The following is a 5,931-nucleotide window of genomic DNA, read 5'->3' as shown; positions in this document are numbered from 1 at the left end:
ATTAAATTATATCGCGGGGTCAAAACCTATATCGGGTGTTATAGCGCGCGCGTATATAATCCGTGTCCTGTTTGCGAACCGGGTGGGCGGGTGATGAGTGTGCGTGCTGGTGTGGGTGGAGGGTGTGAGAAGAATGATTTACCCGAAAACCGAAAAGGGACGCGCATATTGTTTGCTGATGACCTTATAACAACGCAGCGAAATTGAGATATTCGCGAAAAACCATTACGGTAATACAATTATTATTATTATTATTATTATACACGCTACACCGTGATATAAGCGTGGACTCGCCGTAAACGAAGGGGTACATATAATGTGTATATATACATTATACATATTATGGCGATGTGATCGACGACCGGTCCCCGGGGGCTGTTTAACTAATAAAGTATACACACGCGCTTCGTGAACGACGAACGTATTTTAAATAATACCGTTGTTACATATAATTATTATAAAATATATATTAAGTGCATGTAATGTATATTATAACAATAAACGCGTGTTTTTGTATTGTGTACAATACAATCGATGTAATAAGCACAGGGTGCGGATTTAAGTGGAAATCGCATTTTTTTCTGAATGTAATACATTAATACATTTCTTTCTAAGCACGACATTCTTTTCATTCACTTAAGAACTATTTAAGAACAAACTTTTATTTTACAGGTTCAAGGCATTTTCTATATTTTTTGGACTAAATAAAGATAATTACACAATATATATATACATTCTTTGTATATTATGTATAAACATATTTTTTTTTTTAATAATTAGTTGCAATTTCGAATTACATATTTTGCCATTTATTATTAAAAGTGCATTTACGTATTAATTTTAATTTTTTTGTGCATTCAATGTGCATTCCTGGTTATACGTTGTACACATAAGATGCGTAAATAGGACATTTTCTTTTTAACAATAATAACATTACAGAATTTTCTGATTGCACGATTATTATTTTCTTTTTGTATTCTTTTACTCAAGTGTATACATTTTATATAATTTACTATACCTACACATAACCATATTGACGTGGAACGCGTGTGCGCATTCCTCAGCAGCAATTTATTCAAACTTATTATTTTATTGTGTTCACTGCTGCAGTACCTATGCATTTTTAAAAGCGAAGACGACGAAGCGCGTTATCTATAATTTCCATCAATAACGAAATTACTCACCAGTTGACTGCTTCCACTCGAACGAGGGGGAACCATTAATGCGGCGTGTGAGTGTATGTGTGTGTGTGCGTGTATAGTTCGAAATTTATTACGCATTGATATTAAAAACCCCAAAGATTTATATAAAATATTTTATATTCTTTATTTTTCATTTTTTATTCTTGTACGAATGACTGCGATTTCCGCGGGTATTACCACTTTGCGTAATTCATAACGCACAACAAGAGCACGCACGATATATCATTTGCATGAAAATATTTTTACAAGCCAGATATTATTAATAATGTATTTATATATATATACAATGTATATTTTGTACAATATACCGAACGCAATATAGCCCATTACGTTTTTATTGCATACGTGTATACCGACGTTTTTTTTTATTATTATTATTATTATTGCAACAAGAAATTTGTAAATAATAATGACACCGGGGAAAGAGTATAATTTCGGGGGAGTATAATATACGTATACTGCATATTACTGTTTGCGTTCTAAATAAAATTTGATACGATCTCGGTGTTTCGATTACGTATATTATATAATATAGGAGTGGTATTATTTTCATCAGTCGTGGTTGGGTGGTCGTGGGGGGCAATAAAATTTCCGACATTCGGCGACAGTATATACAGTTGTAAAAAAAAAAAATAATAAATAAATACGCAAGAGAAAGAGATAATAATTTCGGATATTCCCCCCTCGAGTTTTGTGCACGTGAAAAAATATATACATACCGGTAAATAATGAACAGTATATACATATATACTTGTGAGCAATTCCGCAAATGACAAAACTGACTGTGTTTTTATCAGTGCACCGATCTGTTTTTATTTAGTTTTTACTACCCTACGCGTTTTACTGATATTAAATCGCGGGTGGCGATACATATTATTATTTATTTTAAATATCATCGGTATACAAATAATATTATTATACCTAATATAAGGAAGCGGGCGATTACGTTTTATTTTTATGTAACGCTTAAGCATATACCAGTGAGTGATCCATTTGACGAATTAGACACTCATTATTTCAAAAACTATTAACGTTGTTGAAAATATTTATTTTCTTCAATTTTAAGTTTCAACGACTTAACAAAATTTTGCTAAAAAAATCTTATACACATCAAAAAAAATGATGATAAAAAATAATTGTATAATTTATAAGCTTTTCAATATTCTAACGACAAAATCAATTTTTAATTCTTTATTTCAAAGGAGAAGTGTTTTGGAGTACATTCTTAGATTTATAAAAATCAAATTTTGGACAAGATATGAGTTTCAAGTATTTCTTTTTGTCTTTATCTATATACCTACTGTGTGTTACGTCACCTATGACTTACAACATGGAATTATTTGAAAAATATATATGATTATTATTTAAAGCTGAATGGTGTGGTATAGCTAAAAAAGGATTCCTACCCCGCAAAATGTTGATCCACTACTCCGCTCATCTAAACTTTAAACAGGACACAGGTATAGATACTTACAAAGTTATAACTATCGTAACAGTTGTACCTAATAATCTACTTGTCTCAAAAATTCTTCTTAAGAATAAATTAAACCATAAAAAAGTATGTGAATTTTGATTTAAATGACAAGAGAGTAAAACATTTTAAAAAACTTAAGCTTCTTCTGAAATAACAAATTAAGTGTCTTTCGTTGAATGGCTCGCCCCGAGAGATTAAGGGGCTGTCTTTAAGTTGTATCTCTTGTGTATTTAAAAAGTGAAATACATAATACGTTATTGACGGAATTCAATCCGACGAGTAAGAAACGGATTCAAACGATTAAATCGTCCCAGAATATAATATAAATATATAATATTATAATAATATTGGTACAGCGTTATTGTGAAGGGGATTAGTTGTGACACACATAACTGCTGCAGCGGTATAATATTGAATACGTTTTCATACAGACCTCATTTCAAAAAAAATATACATATTATTTCTGATGTTTACACAGAATGTTTTCATTCATACTTACCCTTTTACAAGTAAAAAGATAAATCTTTATACACATTATATAATGGCCTAAACGCACCAAGTATAATATGTCCCCTCCTTTAAGCAGACGACACTCGCGCGGTTATGACTTAACACATTTTCCTGGCATATATTATTATTAAACCCTTTCAAATAAATGTGTCTAAAAAAACAACGCTTTTTGTCGTATCATTCGATGTTTTTATACGGTTTGAAAATGGAAAATATCTATACACAAATAGTGTCTTGAAGTTGATACGTACGACAGAGTTGTACACAATATGTTATATTATATATTATATACATGTAGAACATTATAATTCCATCTTACGTATATCAACTTCAAACCACAATTTGTGTAGATATTTTCGATTTTCAGACAGCATAAAACATACATAGGGTATTATGCTGCACCTGCATTGTGACTGGCGGGTTTGTAAATGTTTAGAAACTATTTCCCCGTGCCTATAATATAATATCGGTTTTTGGGGAATTGACAAAAAAATAGTTTCGGAGAAACCATTCAGCTCAAAATATTTTACTATAATCTATTGCGTTATGATATTACACCAAAGGCGAGAGATATCGCAGTCGTCGTTTAGACTGCTGGGTCATTTGACGTACCGGTCTTTATTTATTTTTTATTCTCTTATCAGCAGACGACGAAATACGTTTTTAAAGGTCACAAGAAACGCCCGGCGCGACGGATGCTGTGTGATATTGCGATGTGGTGGGTCCCCGGGGTGGAGGTGGGGGTATAAAATAGGAAGACGACCTATTCCCGCGCTATATTTGACGCTGTTTATTATCGGAGTTCCGGGTCATTTCCGGACCGGAAACTTAAGAGCTTTCGTTTTGGAAATACGTTTTTCCTCCTGCACGCCGCGCGAACGTTATATGCAAAAGTTTCGCTACGATAAATCGAACGGCACTATGACGCCGCCTTGTATCTATATATTACATATACATAAATATATATATATATATATCATATATACACACATACATTATATATATATATGGGTTACGGACGAGGGTAAAATTTATTGTCCAGAAAAAAAAACCGAACACTGCTGCGACGCATATATACATAATATCCGAAAAAGAAAAGAAAAAGAGAACCTTTTAAGAGAAATCGAGTGAAATATTATTATGAAAATAATAATAATATAATATATGTATACGTATTATGTACTGCGCGCAGGCATATCGCGCGCCGCAGTATTGTAAACCGACTTAAGCGTAGAGCGGTGCCGAAAAAATGTATAAAAAAAAAAACACTACGGTTAGCTGAGGGTAAGACGAGAAATGATTTCGAGGAGTATACATACACGAGTATATAATATATCTATATATATGCTGGTAGTCTTTTGTAGGGCTTTTAGCCGCGCCGAGGCTTTTCGCTTGTTTATGCGTATATATGTATGTACGCGTGATGCACTTCTCGTTATTCGTTTTCATCTCGTCAGTCGCACGAGATTCGGTGTCCCATGAATATTTGATACGACCGAAAGCCGTGTATGTATATACACGTATTGTGTACGAGCTCGATATATAATAATAACAACGAGATGTTTTCGTTGTGTTTTTTAAGAGACGTTTTTTTTTTCTCGCACACAGAAATTCCATGACTCGGCATTCAAATGACTCTAAATCAGCTATAGCTGCGCTCTTATATATATTATACATTTTTCTACCGTGCGCGGTACATGCACGCGTGACTTGTACCGCGGTAATAAATTTGCCAGGACCCACAAAGACGGGCGGCCGTCATCGTCGTCGGCGGCGGTGCGTAGAGGTGGGCCTGTCATCGTCGACGAATTTACGGATAATATTGCGCACGGCGATTTACATAATACGCGCGCCGCCGCGGGCGAAACGCTCAAAGTCACGTGTCCCCGGGAAAACGCTGCGAAAATAATCCTGTTAACTCCTGCAACAGCCCTCTGCGCATATACCTATACGCGTTTCCGGTTTTCGTTTTATTCTTGTTCGGTTATGTTTTCACTGAGAAACGAAAAATGAATATAAATAACGCGTACCTAATGAAAGCTGCGTGTGCATCGACACGGCGACGTCGACGTCATTACTGCACAGTAATATATTATAATATTATATACCACGAATAGGTACGCTGCAAGAACTGCAGTAGTAGTGACAATTTATGACTGCTGCGAAATTATATACAATAATTAAATAATGAGATTTGATTTTAAAATAGGGAAACGTCGCACGTTATTATTTTATCGGCACGGTTATATTCTCAAATGGATATTAATCGACCGAGTAAAAAAGCCGTTATTCTTTTACATTTCCAAACCTATCACAATATATGGGTAAATTAGATGAATAATATATAACAAATACAAATATACACGAAGACATGAGACATATATGACAACCCATATTAGTACCACCTCTGAAGATTAACATAATATATATAATATTATTTTTTTGGAAAAATTATTCATAATTATATAGTGCTTGTTAAGGCGTCTGTTTGTCATTTTCTTTTTAGCCTTCCAGCGAGATTTTCTGGAATATTCAAAGAAAACATAATGATCATAAGTTCGTTGTGAAATTTATTGTAATTTTGGTCGTACGCGTAATTAATTGAAGTAGAATAAAAACGGCTGTAATTGCGTTTAGCTAAAAACGAATTTTCTTCCATTTATTTATTACAAACGAGTCCACACTTGATAAAATGAATATAATAGGCAATGGCGAAGTATGATGACATTTAACCATCTATCTTCG

Source organism: Myzus persicae, unplaced genomic scaffold, assembly GCF_001856785.1.
Source record: "Myzus persicae strain clone G006 unplaced genomic scaffold, MPER_G0061.0, whole genome shotgun sequence".
Classification (NCBI taxonomy): Eukaryota; Metazoa; Arthropoda; class Insecta; order Hemiptera; family Aphididae; genus Myzus; species Myzus persicae.
Note: the sequence above shows the minus strand (reverse complement) of the source record.